Here is a 22,546-nt window from a genome sequence, read left to right as displayed (position 1 = left end):
GAGGATATAGAAAAAACAGCAGTTAGATCTGGCAAATTAGAGAAGGTTTCGCTGCTATGATCGGATACAACCGGGGCAGTGGGTGGTGGTGGATTTGCTCTATCTGGGTGAGGGGGTAGTTTCGAGTTTTCTATGCCCGTCATAGCTTCCAAATCTGCAAGTGAGTACCATCTTGGTATCGGGCAAGTAGACGGATCTACGAATGCAAATGGTGGAAAAGTTGTTGGCTCATTGTAATTCCATTGTCGAGCCATTCTTTGCGTAAAATTTGCTAGAGCCCAAGTCATGGTTGTACTATATATCACCTTCTGCATTATAAGATTCTCTAGCCTATCCAATTTCTTCATCAACCTATCCACTACACCATCAATTTTAGCATTCACTTCTTCCCTCATTCTTGCAAATTTTTCCTTCATGGAAACAAACTTTTCAGCCAATAGTTCCCTGATTTCCCTCATTCCACCTTGAAAAATAGGAGGTTGTCTCCTATTTCTCAAAAGAAGCTCTTCTTCTCCTTCTCTTTTGTATGGGCCTTTAGTTTTTGCAAGTTTCGACCACACTTTTTTGTCGATTGTTTTATTAAAAGGACTCAATGTCTTGGGATTTAGAATAACACCAGCTTCCTTGATCAATCTAGTTATGGTTGATGGAAACCATAAAGTCCCCACAGTGGGATCAAATCTACAGAACTTCATATGGATATTGATGATGTTACCCACATTCAGAGGCATTCTTGAACAAATTGCAAATAGCAAAGCTAATCTATTCAAGTATATATCAGTTCCATGGGTATTTGGAATCATTCTGCTACTTAAAAAGGTAAGAAGAGGTTTGGCTTTGTACATAATATTTTGCCCTTTTAAACATACCTTAGCTGCATTTGTATCATACCCCCAAGTAGCTCCAAATGAACATAACAAATGCTCCAGCTCATCTAGATTAGGATCGTTAATAAATGCTAAGGTTTAACTGTCATCCTCTGTTGCGACATTAATTCCTTTTGATGTGTCTTTGGCTTGTTGGCTCACTGATGGCCTTTAATTTCTCTGTCTCTTCAACTTACCTTTTTTGGCCTATTTACTGCTGCAACATTGATTGCTTTTGGTGCATTTAATGACCTGACAAAGGTAAGAATTGAGATCAGAAATAAGTACATCAACTTTACGTGGGTAAGTAACACATATATGGTAAGGAAAATTGGATTCTAAAACAAAACACGTAGTGTATAATAGTATAACGACCCGGTCGGTCGTTTCGAGAGGTATAGCCCCATTTTTTCTATTTTTGCTTCATTTTGTACTTTTCAGCTATATTATGTTATATCGGATTAGTTGGTTCAGGTCCGGAGTGGTTTCAGAGTGAATTGAGATACTTTGTCTCTAAAGTAGAAGCTTAAGTTGGAAAAGTCAACCGAATGTTGACTTATGTGTAAACGATCTCGGATTTGATTTGGACTTAGGAGCGCGTCTGGAATGCGATTTGGAGGTCCGTAGTGGAATTAGGCTTGAATTTGGCGATTTCGGTCGGCTGTGAAAAATTTGATATCGGGGTCAGAATGGATTTTCGAAAGTTGGAGTAGGTTCGTGGTGTCATTTGTGACGTGTGTGTAAAATTTGAGGTCATTCGGACGTGGTTTGGTTGGTTTCGGCATCGGTTGTCGAATTTGGAAGTTTAGAAATTCTTAGGCTTGAATCCGAGGGTAATTTGGTGTTTTGATATTGTTTTGAGTGTTTCAAAGGTTCGACTAAGTTCATATGTTGATATATGACTTGTTGGTATGATTGGTTGAGGTCCCAAGGGGCTCGGGTTGAATTCAGGTGGCTAACGCACTTGGGAGTAAGTTGAGGAAGCAACTGAAGTTTTGCTGCTGCTGTAGTAATCGCACATGCGGAGTGGGAACCGCAGGTGCGAGCCCGCAGAAATGGGAAGCAGCCCACGGAAGCGAAAAAGAGGAGGCTTGGCAGTGGCCGCAGGTGCGAGGTTCTTTCCGCACCTGCAAGGCCGCAGATGCGGGCCTATTGCGCAGAAGCGCTTCGCAGAAGTGGAAATGAGTGCGCAGGTGCGGTAGCTTGAGAAGTTAGTGATTTTCGCAGAAGCGGACTTTCAACCGCAAAAGCGGAATTTGGGCCGCATGTGCGGAAGACCTGGGCAGAACACATAAATACGAGGTTTCGAGATTTTTTACCATTTCTAACATTTTGAGAGGTTTTTTCAAGGAAAATTCTTGAGGTAAGATCCTTTTGTGTATTTTTCTTCAATGATTACGTTTTTCCACTGATTTTACACCTAGTTGGTGAGTTTTTGAAGTGAAATTTGGAGGTTTGAGGCTAGGGATTTGGAGAGTTAATTTTGGGGAATTGAATAGTCATTTGATGTCGGATTTTGGTAAATTTGGCATGGTTAGACTCATGAGAGAATGGGCTTTCGGGTTTTGTGACTTTGGTTGAATTTCGAGACGTGGGCTCGGAGGCCGGGTTTGAGCCAATTTCGGATTTTGAGTCTAATTTGGTATTTTTCTTGTGAAATTTATTCCTTTAGCATAAATGGATGGTATTGTACTGATTGTGAATAGATTCGGAGCATTTGGAGACCGAATCGAGGGGTAATAACATTCCGGAGTAGGAGTTCTACGTTGTTGAGGTAAGTAACAGTTTTAAATATGGTTTTGAGGGTATGAAACCCGGAGTTTGGTATGATATGACTGTTTGTGGGTGGCACCCATGCCAGGTAACGGGCGTGTGGGTGTACGCCGTGAGGGATTGAGACTTAGTCCTTCCCGGGAGACTGTGAAGTCTAATAGCCTTTAATTGTGTTTACATGCATTCCTCTCTACTAGAACTTGACTGCTTTCATGCTAGAAATCATACTTAGGCTATATTCCTACTCATGATAGTTATACTCAGTCATAGTAATTTTTGTACATGTTTACCTCAATCTCTGTTATTTATTTTCCCTGATGATATACTGTAACACTTGATTTGGGCTGTTTTTCCTTTCTTTATTGAGAGCTGTGAGACTAGAGAGGTTCATGACTGAGTAAGGCCGAGGGCCTGATTGTGAGGTATTGTTATATGGCACGTGAGTTGTACATGCAGATCCTTATGTTTATACTATGGTACGTGAGTTGTCTGTGCAGCACGTGAGTTGTACGTGAGTTGTCTGTGCAGTACGTGAGTTGTCCGTGCGGATTCACATATGATATTATAGCACGTGAGTTGTCCGTGCGGATTAGCGCTTGGGCTGTAGGAGCCCCTCATGAGTCTGAACACCCCCTAGTGAGCGTAGGTACCTATTGAAAGTGTGTATTGAGGGCAAAGAGTCGAGAGTGTGAGCTGTTGAGATAGGTTGAGTGACTGCTGCCTTGAGAGGCTGTACTTGCTTTTATTTATTGTTGCACTTAGTTGTTATCTGTTGTTGTGAAATTTCTGAAAGATTCATATCTGTTTTACATGAGCGCGAACTGATTTGACTTATACCACAGGATTTGAAAGCATGTTCACTCTTTACTGAAAACTTTTAAATGAACTGTATTGTATAGCTCGTCACTACTTCTCAGTTCCATATTTATTTCTGTTACTTGCTGAGTTGGTTATACTCATGCTACACCCTGCACTTCATGTGCAGATCCAGGTGTGTTTGATCACGGAGGTCGTTGAGTTCGGGAGGATTGAGTACCGGAGACTACGAGGTAGCTGTCGGTGTCCGCAGGATCTTGTCTCTCCTTATATATATTTCTTTCTGTCTTGTATTGATGCTTAGACACTAGTTGTATTAGTTTGGTTATCTAGATGCTCATGACTTAGTGACACCTCGATATCGGGCTATTTTTTCGTACTTATACTTTTATTTGGGTTTTACCCCGTATTTATGAAAAACTCCGGATACTTTAAATGTCTTAATTCACTTCTATTAAAATTTTGAAAGAGTCTTGGGAAGGTCGGCTTGCCTAGTACCACGATAGGTGCCATCACGACAGGTTAGGTTTTGGATCGTGACAAATAGCCTCATAACTAGAATAAGTATGAGTAGTATAATATTATATATATCTCATATTTCAGCAAGATATAATTACTAATGATATTAATATAATATAGTATATATTAATGTTATGCACATATTTACATCACTACTATATAGACTTCTATATCAACTCTACGAATTGGGATTTTTTTTTTTTTTTGTACATAAATAATTCATATGGCAAAACTCTATAGACGTGAATATCTTGCAGTCCACCAAAACAAGTGAATCTCAAATGAATAATTACAAAAGATAGATTAAGTAATTAAAAACTTAACTAGTATATGAATATATTCACAAGTAGATATATGTAATTGTAGAAGCTATCATAATACTTATTTGTATGTACAATAATCTTAGGTATAATATTAGATATATATATATATATATATATATATATATATATATATATATATATATATATATATGATGTATTTATTTGCTTGAAAAAATTAGTTCTGAGTTTAACGTCGCCAGCTCCACTTATTTTTGTTGCTTTCTCATTGTATCACTGTAATAGACGGATGTCTCTCGTACTGTCCTCCAATGTATAACTTCAACCTGTGTCCATTAACTTTGAATTTGTCTCCACTATTGACATGTTGAATTTCAAAAGCTCCAAATTGTGTCACGACAGTTATTGCATATGGAACTATCCACCTTGATCTGAACTTACCTGGAAAAAGCTTTAGGCGACTATTATATAAAAGAACTTTGTCCCCTGCTTAGAATTCCTTGTACCTGATTATCTTATCATGCCATTTTTTCACTTTCTCTTTGTACAAATAAGAATTTTCATATGAGCTTAATCGAAATTCATCTAGCTCATTGATCTGCAACAAACGTTGCTGACCAACTTTTGTTGGTTCCATGTTCAGTACTTTAATTGCCCAAAATGCTTTACATTCTAGTTCAACTGGTTAGATGACATGCTTTTTCAAAAACAAGCTTATATGGTGATATGCCTATTGGTGTTTTATATGCTGTTCTATAGGCCCAAAAAGCATCATCTAGTTTTAATGCCCAATCTTTTCTAGATATTCCAACAGATTTTCCAAGATTCTTTTTAACTCCCTATTTGAAACTTCAACTTGGCCATTTGTTTGAGCATGATATGGTGTACCTGTCTTATGTGTGACTCCATATTTAGATAATAGGAGTTCAAATTGTTTATTCATAAAATGCGTACCTTGGTCACTGATGATTACTCGGGGAGTCCTAAATCGTGTAAAAATATTCTTTTTCAAGAAATTGCACACAATTTTTGAATCATTTGTTCTGGTAGCTATTACTTCTATCCATTTTGACACATAACCAACTGCAACCAAAATATATTCAAAAGAATGGGAGGTTGGAAAGGGACCCATGAAATCAATGCCCCATACATCAAATATCTCACAAATAAGAATGGTGTTAAGAGGCATTTTTCTCTTTTTGAAATATTGCCCATTCTTTGACAGCGATCACAAGATTGAACATATTGTCTTGCATCTTTGAAAAGTGATGGCCAGTAGAAACCTGCTTCCAAATTTTTTGTTGTTGTTCGAGTTGCTCCATAATGCCCACCTACTGCTCCATCATGACATTGATTAATAATTTTTGTCATCTCTAGTTCAAGAACACATCTTCTAATAATTCTATCTGTACAAAATTTAAACAAGGATTTTTCCAAAAATAATATTTTACATCGGTCATGAGTTTTCTCTTTTGCTGATAAGAGAGTTCCTTTGGTATCCATTTTCCAACTAAGTAGTGTAACGACCCGACCAGTTGTTTTAAAAGTTGTAGCCCTTCGTGTCTAGTTTCGAGAAAGGTAAATAAGTCATCATTTGGACATCTATAGAGAAAGTTATGGCCAAAATACTAAAGCTTGACAGTGCAGTCACCAAGAGAGTGCGGTCACACAATTTTTGTGCGACCGCAGGAGCTGGGATGTGCGGCCGCACTTAGAATTATGCGGACCGCACATGGTGAGTTCAGAGAATGTACTATATAACCGAGGCCTATGGTATTATTTCATTTTTGGGACCTAAAAATCTCGGTTTGTGACGATTTTTCGTGAGTTTTTCAAGAAATTCATCGGGGTAAGTGATTCTAACTCAGATTTGGTTAACATACATGAATATATCATTGTTTTCATCATCCAATTAGTATTTTGAGATGAAAATTTAGGGAAAATTATAGAAACTTTATTAAATGAATTTTTGGGATTTGAATGTCGATTCGAAGTTGGATTTGAGTGGAACAGTGTTTTTGAGTTAATTTCGTATTTTTATTGAAAAATATAGTATTTTCTTATGGAATTGATTGTATAATTTTTGTTGACTGTATCGAATTAATTATGACTAGATTCAAGTCGATTGGAGTCGGAAAATCGAGAAAAAGGCATACTACTTGATTAAATTGGAGCAAGTCGAGGTAAGTGACTTGTCTAACCTTGTGTGGGAGAAATTTCCCCTAGGATTGGTATTGATGTGATAATTGTAATGTGATGAAAGTCCTGTATGCGAGGTGACAAGTGTGTACACGGGCTAAATATGAAAGATTATGTTTTTAAATTGTGTAGATCATTGTTGCATATTAATTAAATTATTATATCTTGTTATATTCTCCATCATTAATCTGATTTATATACTTTAAATTTGCTTGACTTTCTCCTGCTAATTATTTTTACCTGTTTAGCTGAAACTTGGTTTCTTTTATTCTGTGCATTATTTGAAGGTGAAATTTCTTTAATTTAAATATTATTAATATGAAGTATTTGATATTTTAAATTTGGAACCGAGGCAACGTATTAAAATTTTTTAAATATTATTTTTGCTGAGTTATTTAATTCCCCAATATTTTGTGAGATTTTTGTACTCATTGTGATCGAGCTGTGAGCTCCCTGTTGTGGAAAATATTATTGATGTTGTTTATTTTAGCAAATTGAAATACTTGGACACTTGAGGTGCAAATTGTGATATTGATACGTATGCGGTGGTATAAGGTCTGGGTGTTGAAACACATGCGTTGAGATAAGGGTGGCTTGATACGCGTGGCTAGTAGGGGAACTACTAGAAGTCATGCGGTGTGATAAGGGTGACTAAAATGCAGGATGCTATTTTGGGAAAAATATTTTTTTCTTTAAAATTAAATGTGAAGGCTCCCGCGGTGATATAAGAAAATGAGATATTGTAAATTTACTTATGATTTGGGACTACGAGGCGGTACCTCGGGAGTGCCCTTGTTGATATTGATTTATGGCTGCAGTTGCCTTTGATTATTGTTGTGATTTTCCTTAAAGTTGAAAAGAATTCTGTTTTGTTTCCACGAGGTATTATTTGCTATTATTTTGCGTAGTTAATTGGTGACATACATGCTACTTGATTCATTTCCATTGTCATTTTATTTTATTATATTGTTAAATATTTTACCATGCCAATTATTATTTTCCAGTAGGGCCTGACCTGACCTCGTCACTACTCTACCGAGGTTAGGCTTGGCACTTACTAGGTACCGCTGTGGTGTACTCATACTACGCTTCTGCACATCTTTTTGTGCAGATCCAGGTACATTCTACCAGTCCAGACATCAGTGAGCTACCTGTGTACGGAGATTTTGAGGTATATCTGTCAGCGTCCGCAGACTCCGGAGTCCCCTTCTATCATTATTATGTTGCTTCCTTATTTTCCTTAGACTCTGATATATATAGATACATTAAGGATAAATTCTTAGAAGCTTGTGGCTTATTTCTATAGGGTTTTGGGAGTTGAAATTATGTGAATTTGAAGATTATTTATTTCAGATTTCTGTTGTTATTCCGCATTGATAGGCTTACCTAGTCTTAGAGACTAGGTGCCATCACGACATCCTACGGAGAGAATTTGGGGTCGTGACAAGTTGGTATCAGAGCTTTAGGTTCATAGGTGTTATGAGTCACAAGCAGGTTTAGTAGAATCTTACGGATCGGTACGGAGACGTCTGTACTTATCTTTGGAAGGCTATGGAACTGTTAGGAAAATATTTGCTTGTTTGATTCCTTATCGTGTGCACTGTTGACTTCAAAGTTCTAAACTATTGTCTTTCTATTCTCTCACAGATGGTGAGGACACATACAACTAGATCCGATGATCAGACACACGTGCCCCCTGTTGGATCTGTAAGAGGTCGGGGGCGAGGCAGAGGCCGATGAAGACCACGTGGTGTAGCTAGAGCACTCGGACGAGCTGCTGCAGAGGAACCACCAGTAGCTCCAGTTGGAGAACAGGCACCTGAGACACCTGTTACCATTCCTGCACTTCAAGAGACCCTTGCCCAGTTTTTGAGCATGTTTGGCACTCTAGCTCAGGCAGGGTTAATTCCACTTGCTCCTGCCACATCTCAGGCCGGGGGAGGAGCACAGACTCCCGCCGCCCGTACCCCAAATCTACGGGCCCAAATTGACCATGCCCCAAAGGTTATACCAGTGCAACCAGTTGTTCCAGTTCGGCCCGAGGTTAGGGCAGCAATTTCAGAGGGGGAGCAGCTCAGGCTCGAGAGGTACAAAAAGTACCACCCTCCCACTTTCAGCGGTTTAGCTTAAGAGGATGCTCAGGGTTTTCTGGAGGAATGTCACCGTATCCTCCGTACTATGGGTATTGTGGATTCCAGTGGGGTTTCTTTTACGGCATTTCAGCTTAGAGGTGCAGCTACCAGTGGTGGCGGGCATATGAGTTGGATAGTACGTTGAGGCAGCTACACTTACTTAGACTCAATTTTCAGATATGTTCTTAAAGGAGTATGTTCCTCAGAGTCTTAGAGATGCATAGCGCGCAGAGTTTGAGCAGCTGTGCCACGGTTCTATGACCATGTCAGCATATGCGGTCTGATTCAGTGATTTGGCTAGGCATGCACCAGCCTTAGTTGCTACTATTCGAGAGCGGGTTCGCAAATTTATTGAGGGTCTCCACCCTAGTATCAGATTCAGTATGGCCCGAGAGCTAGAGATGGACATCACATATCAACAGGTGATGTCAATTGGTAGGAAATTGGAAGGTATGTGGATCCGGGAGAGGGAAGAGATGGAAGCTAAGAGACCCTGAGATTCTGGCACATATAATAATTCTCGTGCCGCAGTTGCAGCCCGTCATGGTAGAGGTTATGTGAGTCGTCCTATTCATTCAGCACTTCCAGCTTCCAGTGGTATTTCGGCTACTCTCAGACCTCAGATTCTATATTATGCATCGCCAGTGTCTTCTGTACCTCCTGTACGGGGTGCCTTCAGCGGGCAGTCTAGTCGATCAGGCCCAAGCCAGTCCCAGCAGCCACGTCCTTCGAGGGATTGTTTTGAGTATAGTGACACTCATCACATCATGAGGGATTGCCCCAGAGTTAGGAGGGGTGCACCTCCACAGATTTCTCAGGCCCTACCTATTCCACAGGGCCCTCAGGCTTCTCAGGCCATGATTACTGCACCAGTTGCCACTCTACCTGTACAGCCAGCTAGAGGTGGAGGTCGGACAGGTAGAGGTCGTCCTAGAGGGGCAGGCCAGGCCAGATATTATGCCCTTCCTGCTAGGAAAAAGGACGTTGCATCCGATTCTGTTATCACAAGTATTATTTTGGTCTGTCATAGAGATGCATCAGTCTTATTTGATCCAAGCTCCACTTATTCTTATGTGTCATCTTATTTTGCCCCATATTTGGGCGTATTCCGTGATTCCTTGAGTTCTTCTGTTTATGTATCTACACTCGTGGGTGAATCTATTATTGTGGACCGCGTATATCGGTCGTGTTTAATTGTTATCAGTGGTTTTGAGACCAGAGCTGATTTATTATTGTTCAGTATGGTGGATTTGGATATTATTTTGGGCATGGACTGGTTGTCGCCCTATCATGCTATTCTTGATTATTACGCCAAGACGGTGACGTTGGCTATGCTAGGTCTACCGCGGCTAGAGTGGAGAGGTACCTCGGATCATGTTCCTAGCAGGGTTGTTTCATTTCTTAAAGCTCAATGAATGGTTGAGAAGGGGTGTGATACATATCTGGCCTATGTGAGAGATGTTAGTATTGATACTCCTACCGTGGAGTCAGTTCCTATAGTAAGGAATTTTCCTGATGTATTTCCAGCGGATCTTCTGGGTATGCTACCCAACAAGGATATTGACTTTGGCATTGATTTGTTACCGGGCACTCAGCCCATTTCTATTTCACCATATCGTACGGCCCCAGCAGAGTTGAAAGAATTAAAAGAACAGTTACAGGAGTTGCTTGATAAGGGATTCATTCGGCCCAGTGTATCGCCTTGGGGTGCTCATGTCTTATTTGTAAAGAAAAAGGATGGTTCTATGCGGATGTTTATTGATTAACAAGGTTACAGTGAAGAACATGTATCCATTGCCACGTATTGATGACCTATTTGATCAGCTTCAGGGTGCGAGAGTGTTCTCTAAGATCGACTTGCATTCAGGCTATCATCAGTTGAAGATTCGGGAACCAGATATCTCGAAGACTGCTTTTAGGACTCGGTATGATCATTATGAGTTCCTTGTAATGTCATTTGGGCTAACCAATGCCCCAGCAGCATTTATGCACTTAATGAACAATGTATTTCGGCCCTATCTTAACTCCTTTGTCATTGTATTTATTGACGACATTCTGGTGTATTCCTGGAGTCAGGAGGATCATGAGAAGCACTTGAGAACTATGCTTCAGACTTTGAGAGAAAAGAAGTTATGTGCAAAATTTTCAAAGTGTGAATTCTGGCTTAATTCAGTGGGATTTTTAGGTCATATAGTTTTGTGCGAGGGGATCAAGGTAGATCCAAAGAAGATTGAGGCAGTGCAGAGTTGGTCCAGACTGCCATCAGCTACAGAGATTCGGAGTTTTCTTGGCTTGGCGAGGTATTATCGCCAATTTGTAGAGGGTTTCTCTTCTATTGCTGCACCTATGGCCAAATTGACCCAGAAGGGTGCTCCGTTCAAGTGGACTGAGGAATGTGAGGAGAGCTTCCAAAAGCTCAAGACAGCTTTGACTACAGCTCCAGTGTTGGTATTACCTACAGGTTCAGGGTCTTATACTGTGTATTGTGATGCGTCGCGTATTGGTCTCGGTGCAGTGTTGATGCAAGACAGTAGGGTGATTGCCTACGCGTCCAGACAGTTAAAGGTACATGAGAAGAATTATCCGGTCCATGACCTTGAGTTAGCAGCTATTGTTCATGCCTTGAAGATTTAGCGGCGTTATTTGTACGGTGTCCATTGTGAGGTCTACACCGATCATCGGAGTCTACAGCATCTGTTTAAACAGAAGGATCTTAATTTACGGCAGCAGAGATGGTTGGAGTTGCCGATGATAACACCATTCTCTATCATCCCGGGAAGGCCAATGTAGTAGCCGATGCCTTGAGTCATAAGGCGGAGAGTTTGGGCAGCTTAGCATATTTACCGGTAGTAGAGTGGCCTTTAGCCTTGGATGTTCAGGCCTTAGCCAACCAGTTTGTCAGGTTGGATATTTTCGAGCCGAGCCGAGTTTTGGCTTGTGTGGTTTCTCAGTCTTCTCTTTATAATCGTATCAGAGAGCGTCAGTATGATGACCCCCATCTGCTTGTCCTTAAGGACATAGTTCAGCACAGTGATGCCAAGGAATTCACTATTGGAGATGACGTGTATTACGGATGCAGGGCAGACTATGTGTGCCTAATGTAGATGGTTTGCATGAGTTGATTCTCCAAGAGGCTCATAATTTGCGATACTCCATTCAACCGGGTGCTACAAAGATGTATCAAGACCTGAGACAACACTATTGGTCGAGGCGGAAGAAGAAAGACATAGTGGAGTATGCAGCTCAGTGTCTTAATTGTCAGCAGGTAAAATATGAGCATCAGCGGCCAGCTGGATTGCTTCAGAAGTTAGAAATTTCGGAGTGAAAATGGGAGCGGATCACTATGGATTTCGTTGTTGGGCTTCCACGGACTCAACGGAAGTTTAATGCAGTTTGGGTGAATGTGGATAGGCTGACCAAGTCAACTCATTTCATTCCTGTGATGACTACCTATTCTTTCGAGCAGTTGTCTCAAGTCTATATTCTCGAGATTGTCAGACTTCATGGCGTACCGATATCTATCATCTCTGACCGGGGTACGCAGTTTACCTCACGCTTTTGGAGGGTTGTACAGCGAGAGTTGGGTACTCATGTGGATTTAAGTACAACACTTTACCCTCAGACAGACGGGCAGTCCGAACACACTATTCAGATATTGGAGGATATGCTTCGTGCGTGTGTGATAGATTTTGGGGGTGCTTGGGATCAGTTCTTACCACTTGCGGAGTTTGCTTACAACAACAGTTACCAGTCGAGCATTCAGATGGCTCCCTATGAGTCCTTATATGATAGGCAGTGCCGGTCTTCAGTGGGTTGGTTCGAGCCGGGCGAAGCTAGACTATTGGGTACAGACTTGGTTCAGGATGCCTTGGAAAAGGTTAAATTGATTCAGGATTGACTTCGTACAGCCCAATCTAGACAAAAGAGTTATGCGGATCGGAAGATTCGTGATGTTGCATTCATGGTTGGTGAGCGGGTCTTGCTTTGGGTTTCGCCTATGAATGGTGTTATGAGGTTCGGAAAGAAGGGCAAGTTGAGCCCGAGGTATATCGGACCTTTTGAGATTCTTGAGAGAGTTGGAGAGGTAGCTTACAGACTTGCACTACCATCTAGTCTCTCTGCAGTTTATCCGGTATTCCATGTTTCTATGCTCCGAAAGTATCACGGCAATCCGTCTCATGTGTTAGACTTCAGTTCAGTTCAGTTGGACAAGGATCTATCTTATGTTGAGGAACCAGTGGCTGTTTTGGACAGGCAGGTTCGAAAGCTGAGGTCAAAGAACATTGCTTCCGTGAAGGTGCAGTGGAGAGGCCAGCCAGAAGGAGAAGAAACTTGGGAGACCGAGCAGGATATGCGCAGCCATTATCCTCATCTTTTCACCACTTCAGTTATGTCTCTATGCTCGTTCGAGGACGAACGATTATTTTAAGAGGGGGAGGATGTAAAGACCCGGCCTGTCATTTTAAAAGTTGTAGACCTGTTTCCCTATTTAGTGCTCATTTTGTTCTTTAAAACTGTTATGTAACTTGCCGGGGTAGTCGGTTCGGGTCCAGAAAGATTTTAGAATGAATTGGAACACTTAATTTCAAAGTTTAAAACTTAAGTTGAAAAGATTGGCTGAATGTCGACCTATGTGCAAACGACCTTGGAATAGAATTTTGATGATTCCAACAGTTCTGTATGGTGATTTTAGACTTAAGAGTGTGTTCGGAATTTTATTTGGAAGTCCGTAGTTAAATTAGGCTTGAAATGGCTAAAATAGTAATTTAAGTTTAGAAGTTTGACCAGGGAGTTGACTTTTTGATATCGGGGTCGGAATCCAGTTCTGAAAATTTTTATAGTTCCGTTATGTCATTTATGACTTGTGTGCAAAATTTGAGGTCAATCGGACTTGATTTGATAGGTTTCGACATTGAATGTAGAAGTTAGAAGTTCTTAAGTTTCATTAAGCTTGAATTGGGGAGTGAATTATGATTTTAGTGTTGTTGGACGTGATTTGAAGACTCGACTAAGTTTGTATGGTATTTTAGGATTGGTTGATATGTTTGGTTGAGGTCCCGGGAGCCTCAGGTGAGTTTTGGGATGAGTTTTGAGCGAGTACGGGCTTTTCGGCACTCTAATATTGTTCTAGGGGTTTTTGGAAGTGCGGACCGCACATTTTGGGAGTGCTGAGGCAAAAGGAAAGTGCAGACCTCAGGGGAATTGTGCGGACCGCACAAATTTGTGTGCGGCCGCACTTCAGTCCGCAGAGGATTGTGCGGCCGCACTCAGGAACTCTCAGATTCGATGGTCCGACTTTGGAAGCTTATATCTTTTGGTTCACAAGGAATTTTGAGATGATTCAAAAACAAAAGTTGTAGCCCTTCGTGTTTAGTTTTTAGAAAGGTAAAGTAGTTATCATTTGGACATCGTTATAGAAAGTTATGGCCAAAAAACTAAAGCCTGGCAGTGCAGTCACCAAAAGTTGTAGTATGAATATATCATTGTTTTCATCATCCAATTAGTATTTTGAGATGGAAATTTAGGGAAAATTGTAGAAATTTTATAAAATGAATTTTTGGGATTTGAATGTCGATTCGAAGTCGGATTTGAGTAGAACTAGTATGGTTGGACTCGTAATTGAATGGGTTATCGGATTTTGTAAGTTTCACCGGATTCCGAGACGTGGGCCCCACAGGTGACTTTTTTGGGTTAATTTTAAATTTTTATTCAAAAATATAGTATTTTCTTATGGAATTTATTCTATAATTTTTGTTGACTATATCGAATTAATTATGACTAGATTCGAGTCGATTGGAGTCGAAAAATCGAGAAAAAGGCATACTACTTGATTAAATTGGAGCAAGTCGAAGTAAGTGACTTGTGTAACCTTGTGTGAGGGAAATTTTTCCTAGGATTGATATTGATGTAATAATTGTAATGGGATGAAAATCATGTATGCGAGGTGACGAGTGTGTACACGGGCTAAATGTGAAAGATTATATTTTTAAATTGTGTAGATAACTGTTGCATATTAATTAAATTATTAAATCTTGTTATATTCTCCATCAATGATCTGATTCATATACTTTAAATTTGCTTGACTTTCTCCTGCTAATTGTGTTTACCCGTTTAGCTGAAACTTAGTTTCTTTTATTCTGTACATTATTTGAAGGTAGAATTTCTTTAATTTAAATATTATTAATATGAAGTATTTGATATTTTAAATTTGGAACTGAGGCAACGTACTAAAATTTTTTAAATATTATTTTTGCTGATTTATTTAATTTCCGAATATTTTGTGAGATTTTTGTACTCATTGTGATTGAGCCGTGAGCTCCCTGTTGTGGAAAATATTATTGATGTTATTTTTTTTGGCAAATTAAAATACTTGGGCACTTGAGGTGCAAATTGTGATATATTGTGATATTGATACGCATGCGGTAGTATAAGGTCTAGGTGTTGAAACGCATGCGGTGAGATAAGGGTGGCTTGATACGCGTGGCTAGTAGGGGAACTACTAGAAGTCATGCGGTGTGATAAGGGTGGCTAAAACACGGGATGCTATTTCGGGAAAAATATTTTTTTCTTTAAAATTAAATGTGAAGGCTCCCGCGGTGATATAAGAAAATGAGATATTGTGAATTTATTTATGATTTCGGACTACGAGGTGGTACCTCGGGAGTGCACTTGTTGATATTGATTTATGGGTGCAGTTACCTTTGATTATTGTTGTGATTTTCTTAAAGTTGAAAAAAATTCTGTTTTGTTTCCACGAGATATTATTTGCCCTTTTTTTGCGTAGTTAATTGGTGACATACTACTTACTTGATTCATTTTCATTGTCAATTCATTTTTATTATATTGTTAAATATTTCGCCTTGTCTTTTATTATTCTAGTAGGGCCTGACCTGGCCTCGTCACTACTCTACCGAGGTTAGGCTATGCACTTACTGGGTACCGCTGTGGTGTACTCATACTACGCTTCTACATATCTTTTTGTGCAGATCCAGGTACATCCTACTAGTCCAGACATCAGTGAGCTACCTGTGTACGGAGACTTCGAGGTATATCTGCCAGCGTCCGCAGACTCCGGAGTTTTTGAGTTGAAATTATGTGAATTTGAAGATTATTTATTTCAGATTTATATTGTTATTCCGCATTGATAGGCTTACCTAGTATTAGAGATTAGGTGTCATTACGATATCCTACGGAGGGAATTTGGGGTCGTGACAAGTAGTTAGCAATATCAGCAAACCAAGGGGGTTGGTTAACAATAGCGGTGATGGAAAAGATATGTTCATCCGGAAATTCTTCTCGGATATCCAATGTCTCAATTGGCGGATTTTCCAACCTGGAAAGGTGATCTGCAACCTGATTTTCCGTTCCCTTTTTGTCTTTAATTTCAAGGTCAAATTCTTGTAGCAATAATATCCGTCTTAGCAACCTGGGTCTTGCATCTTTCTTCGCCAAGAGATATTTTAATGTTGCATGATCAATGAATATTATAACCTTTGTTCCTATTAAATAAGAACAAAATTTATCAAAAGCAAATACTACTGCCAATAGTTCTTTTTCTGTTGTGGCATAATTCAGCTGAGCCTCATTCAAAATTCTACTGGCATAGTAAATGGGACGGAAAATTTTGTCTTGTGTTTGTCCTAATACAACTCCAATAGCTGTATCACTTGCATCACACATTACCTCAAAAGGTTTATTCCAGTCTGGTGAGATAACAACAGGGGCATTTGCTAATTTTTTCTTAAGACTTTCAAATGCTTTTCTGCAATCCTCTGTAAAAGCAAACTTTACATCTTTCATTAGTAGGTTAGTTAGAGGTTTTGAGACTTTTGAATTTTTTTTTATAAACCTTCTATAAAAACCTGCATGTCCTAGAAAAATCCTAGTGCCTTTAACAGTGGTGGGAGGGGGTAATCCTGCTATAAGATCACTTTTTGCCTTATCAACTTCTATCTCTTTAGCAGTGATTTTATGTCCTAAAATAATACCCTCTATGACGATAAAATGACATTTCTCCCAATTAAGAATTAAATTTGTCTCTTCACATCTCTTAATAACTAAGGTCAAGTGTTGAAGACAAACCTCAAATATTTTGCCAAAAAGTGTAAAGTCATCCATAAAAATCTCCAGAAACTTCTCAGTCATGTCAGAAAAATGGCTGACATGCAACGCTGAAATGTAGCAGGGGCGTTACACAAACCAAATGGCATTCTCCTATAGGCATAGGTTCCATGGGCACATGTGAAAGTTGTCTTATCCTGATCTTCTGGTGCAATTGGAATTTGGTTGTAACCTGAATAACCATCAAAAAAAGTAAAAATCATGTCCTGCTACTCTTTCCAACATTTGGTCAATGAAAGGTAAAGAGAAGTGATCTTTTCTAGTAGCGTCATTGAGACGTCTATAATCAATATAGGCTCCTCATCCTGTAATTGTCCTTCTAGATATGAGTTCATTATTCTCATTTTTTACGACAATCATACCTCATTTTTTCGGTACCACTTGCACAGGACTGTCAGATATGGGGAAGATGATACATGCTGCCAGAAGTTTCACCACTTCTTTTTAACTACCTCTTGCATTGCTGGGTTGAGTCTCCTTTGAGGTTGGACTATTAGTTTGTAATCTTCTTCTATGAGAATTCTGTTCATGCAAATGGCTGGGCTGATTCCTTTGATATAATCTACAGTCCATCCCAAAGCTCTCTTGTGTTCTTTCAAGACTCTAATCAATTTGTCTTCTTGTTCTGCAATCAAAGAAGAGGAAATGATCACTAGAAATTGTGATGCTTCAAGAAAAATATATTTTAAATGAGAAGGTAAAGTTTTAAGTTCAATTTTTTGTTGAACTTCCTCATTTTGTGGTCCATTCTCCAGTGTTTCAGCTTTTTCTTTAATTCTTGGGTCATCATCATTTGCAGTGCCAGAATTTGTCAGACATCTTTCTAATGAGTCAGATATTAGTTGATCATCTTTGTATTTATCTGCAAGATCATTCAATAAGTCAATGTGAAAATAAGGAGATGATGACTCATCCTCAGGATATGTCATTATTTTCTGCATGTCAAAGATGACTTTCTCTTCACCGACCCTTAATATCAATTGTCCTTGATGAACATCGATGATTGCTCTACCAGTTGCCAGAAATGGTCTACCCAGAATCAAAGGTACATCACTATTTTCTTCCATTTCAAGTACTATAAATTCTACTGGAAATACAAACTTGTCAACTTGAACAATTACATTCTCAATAATTCCCTTGGCATTTTTAGTACTCGAATCAGCTAGCTGTAAAGAAACAATTGTATTTTTCATTTTCCCTAGTTCTAATTTTCTAAAAATTGAGAAAGGCATCAGATTTATGGAAGCGCCAAAATCACACAATGCTTTATCAAAATGAACACCTTCAAGAGTACAAGGAATTGTAAAGCTGCCTGGGTCACCAAGTTTTCGTGAAAACTTATTTTGAAGAATAGCGCTGCATTTTTCTGTAAGCTTAACTACAGAGATTCCTTCCAATTTTCTTTTACTTGACAAAATATCTTTCTAAAACTTGGCGTAGGAGGGCATTTGCATTAAAGCATCAGTGAATGGAATATTTATGTAAAGCTGTTTCAAAATTTCAAGAAATTTAGAAAATTGTTTATCAAGATTTTCTCTTTTTATTTTTTGGGGAAAAGGAATGTCCTCCAAGGGAGGATTTTCTTGTGAAATTGTTCTTTCTTTTCTTTTTTTCTTTTTTTCTTCTGGCTTCTCAGATGTTACCTCGGTGGGGGTCATATTTTTCCTGTTTTTCTTCCTGTACCTTGCCTTGTCGATTTGGATATGGGTCATCCAAATTCTTTCCTGATCGTAACGTGATGGTTTTGAGATGTTCCTTCGGATTTTTCTCAGTGTTGCTTGGCAATGGTCCTTGAATTTTTCCTGACAAAAGAGTTGCCAATTGACTTACCTGAATTTCCAGATTTTTCAACGATGAATTATGACTCTCCATTTTCTCATCCATAGCTTTTATGTATTTGTACATCAAATCTTCAAGGCTACGTGCATGAGATTGTTGTGGCTTAAGCTGATAAGGTCTGAAATTTTGTTGCAGCCTATTCTGATTCTGAAATCCTGGTGGTCTTTGTACTTGTTTTTTTAAAAACTGTGAGTTTTTAGCACCATTGGGGTTACTCCATTGGAATCCCAGATGTTTTTGAACCATGGGACTTCCATAAGGGTAAGCATTGTATCCAATTAAGTTTACATGTTCATCATTTTGATTTATGGCTTGACATTCATGATTGAGATGATTCTCACCACAAATGTCACAACCTTCAGATTGTTGTGGATTTACCTTAAAGGTTTCAAACGTTTTTGCTAAGGAAGCAATTTGTTGAGTTAAGGTGTTCAGAGCATCTACCTGGTTCACAGTTGCTGCCTTTTTTATAGTAACACGATCAGATGGCCACTGCACTGCATTTTCAGAAATTTTATTTAACAATTGTAAAGCTTCATCGGTAGTTTTTCCCATTATGGAACCTCCGACAGCTGCATCTATAACATTTCTTGATGAGGGTTTTAACCCGTGATAAAAAATGTATAAAAGCATATGATCGGGAATTTCATGATGAGGACATTTTTTCAATAAACCTTTTAATCTTTCCCAAGCCTGATAAACTGATTCAGTGTCAATTTGCAAAAAAATATTAATATCTTGTCTCATTTTTGTTGTTTTAGCAGGAGAAAAATATTTATTTAGAAATTTTTGAGTCATCTGATCCCATGTTGTGATGGATCCTCTAGGCAAGCTACGTAACCAAGCTTTAGCTTCACCTTTCAGAGTAAAAGGAAAAAGCCTTAGCCTAATTGCATCTGGTGATACTCCATTATACTTAGCTGTTTCAACAAGCTCAAGAAAATCAATCAAATGATTATATGAGTCTTCACTGGGATCTCCAATGAACTGACAAGATTGTTGAATTTTTTGGATCAAACCAGTCCTGATTTCAAAGTTTTTAGCTGCCACAGGAGGCCTTCTAACACTTGATTCACAATTAAATTGATCAGGTCTAGCATAATCCATGAGAATCACATTAGCTGGACATGGTGCTATTTCATCAAATTGGTCTTTTGAAATTGGTGGAATTATTGGTGGTGGATTGTTGAGAAGTCCTTCTTCTTGTTCCATGTCTTTTCTAGTTGTGGTATGAGAAGTTGAAGTTTGTCCTTTCCTGCGCAATCGTAAAGATCTTTCAATTTCAGGATCATATTCAAACAACTCTATAGAACAAGAGCGGGTCATAAACTAGCTGAAAATCCTGAGAATAAGAAAGAAAATAAAATAAGAATAAAAAAAATGGTTTCCCAAATTAGTAAGAGGATAATTAATCTGAAGTAGATAATTGCCAATCCCAGGCGACGGCGCCAAAAATTTGACGAGGCCAATGTGCATAGGAATTCTTGCTCGTGCTTTGTCAAATTATAATACAGTTTAAGATATCGTCCCACAGAGATTGGAATATCTATGCTACGGATTTAGATTATCTTCATTACTATTCAGGAGAATCGAATTTATGAGTGAGTGAAAGTTTAAAGATTTTTAAAGGCAAAGAACTAATTGAGTAGAAATAATAAGAAAGCGTTGGGAATCTTTGAAACCACTTGATAAGATTAATATAATATGATTCAAATTCTAATACTTATTTCTCGGAAAAATAATTACTTATTCCTAGCACAATTATATTTTTTTCACTTTAAAGTAACTATTTAAAACCACCTCTTCTGATTAGTGTAATTAAATATTTTATCATTAGTGATGATAAGAATAGAAATATTTTCTTGCCTAAGTTGTACCAATAATAACAAAACCCTCTTTCGATTAGTTCTCGTTAGATCAATAGACTCAATCAAATCACTTTCTTTTCCGGATAAAGATTGAAATGAGTAAGACTAAAGACACTTGTAAGTAGTTGTGATTATATTAATTTGTTCAATGACTATTTTATTTATAACTATTCGCTGCAACATATTTTGCTTCTTCCGAATACAAAATTAGCACAACGGTAGTTATAAAATAGAATAGTTAGATTAGACAATATTAAATAATCAACACCTTATTACTTTGGTACTAAAAGATGGAGATTTGGACAGCTTCTCGGACAAGAGCATATAGAACTGAATATATATTATAATAACTTAGCAAGCTTTTCCAAGTATCCCAACTGGAGTAGTTTACTCCATTATGGAGTAGATAAAAGTACTACTAAGAAGATAAAGAAACAGAATACTTCCTAAAAGAGAAAGAAATATTAACTGCCAAAATCTAAGCTAGAGAATTCAATTAAGAGATGGACTATTTTCTACTATTCTGGCGTGCCTTTGCATTACATAGATAGGCCCTATTTATAGGAGAAAATTGCAGGCAAACTAATCCTCTGTTGCGACGGTAATAGTTGTCGTCGCGACGCTAATTAGTTTATCTTTTTGTCACGACCCAAAATCCCAGCCTATCGTGATGACGCCTATCTCAATACTAGGCAAGCCGATAATCTCCATAAATCATAATTTCTCTTTAAGTTTGAAAATGCAATATTTAAATACAGTATAAAATCCCACAAATACTGATACGAACACTTCCCAAAACGTGGTGTCACTTAGTACATGAGATTCTAATATGAATACATATCTGAAAAATATGGTCTATGATAATCTGAGGCCAAATACAGTAACAAGGAGATAGGGAAAGACAGACAAGGTCTGTGAAACACGACAGCTACCTCTGAATCTCTAGAAAATCAAGTGTGCGAGAGAATCAACACCCGTTATGTCCGGAAATACCTGGATCTGCACACGAAGTGCAGGGTGTAGTATGAGTACAACCAACTCAGCAAGTAACAATAATAAATAAGGAACTGAAGATAATGACGAGCTACACAGTTACAGTTTATTTCCAGTAATTCCAGCAAAGAATAGACATGCTTTCAAAACTGGCAGTTTAAGTCAAATCAATTTTATATAGTTCAAGTTCATGTAATCCGGATATAAAATCTTTTAGAGAATTTCACAATAATGACAGATAGCAACTAAGTACAACAACAAATGAAAAGCAAGTATAGCCTCTCAGGCAACAGATACTCCACTCGTCATAACAGCTCAACCACTCGGCTCTCAGCCCTCAGCCCTCAGCACTCATACTTAATGGGTACTCGCGCTCATTGGGGGTGTACAGACTCCGGAGGGGCTCCTACAACCCAAGCGCTATAATCTGCACGGCTAACTCACGTGCTGCATGGACAACTCATGTGCCATAGTATCAATATCTGGATCCTCGCGACCAACTCACGTGCTGCACGGACAACTTATGTGCTATAATATAATATCTCACAATCAGGCCCTCGGCCTCACTCAGTCACAAATCTCTCCAGTCTCTCGGGCCCTCAATAATCATAAAATCAGCCCAAACAACAATAATATGATGCATCAATAATGAACAATAGAGACTGAGAAAAAATAAACAAGCAAAATATGACTGAGTACAAAATAACAATTAAGCAGATAATTCAACATGTACATGACCTCTGTGGGTCCCAACAGTACCAACATATAGCCTAAACATGGTTTCTAACATGACTTACAATCAAATTTCTACAACACATAGAGAGCAAATAGCTAACAACAAGTTATTCAACTTTACAGTTTTTACGGGACGGACCAGGTCACAATCCCCTCGGTGCACGTCCACACGCCCGTCACCTAGCATGTGCGTCACCTCCAAAGTAATCACATGATACCAAAATCTGGGGTTTCATACCCTCAGGACCAGATTTAAAACTGTTACTTACCTCAAACCACGTAATTCTTTATTCTGCTATGCCTCTGCCACGAGAATTGGTCTCCGAAAGCCTCGAATCTAGTCACAATTAATTCGTTTCAGTCAATAAATTTTATTGGAATTAATTCCATAAGAAAATACTAAT

General features: G+C 38.7%; 1 non-coding gene across 1 annotated transcript; it reads left to right on the top strand.

Annotated features, from left to right (window-relative positions):
• The first annotated feature begins 19,189 nt into the window (after positions 1–19,189).
• Positions 19,190–19,296, top strand: LOC142174294 (small nucleolar RNA R71). The gene has a single exon (XR_012703579.1). It is a non-coding gene; the product is annotated as a small nucleolar RNA R71 (small nucleolar RNA).
• The last annotated feature ends 3,250 nt before the right edge of the window (positions 19,297–22,546 follow it).

The sequence above is a fragment of the Nicotiana tabacum genome, chromosome 2, assembly GCF_000715075.1.
Source record: "Nicotiana tabacum cultivar K326 chromosome 2, ASM71507v2, whole genome shotgun sequence".
NCBI lineage: Eukaryota > Viridiplantae > Streptophyta > Magnoliopsida > Solanales > Solanaceae > Nicotiana > Nicotiana tabacum.
The sequence above is the reverse complement of the archived record's forward strand: the minus strand, read 5'-3'. Positions and strand labels throughout refer to the sequence as shown.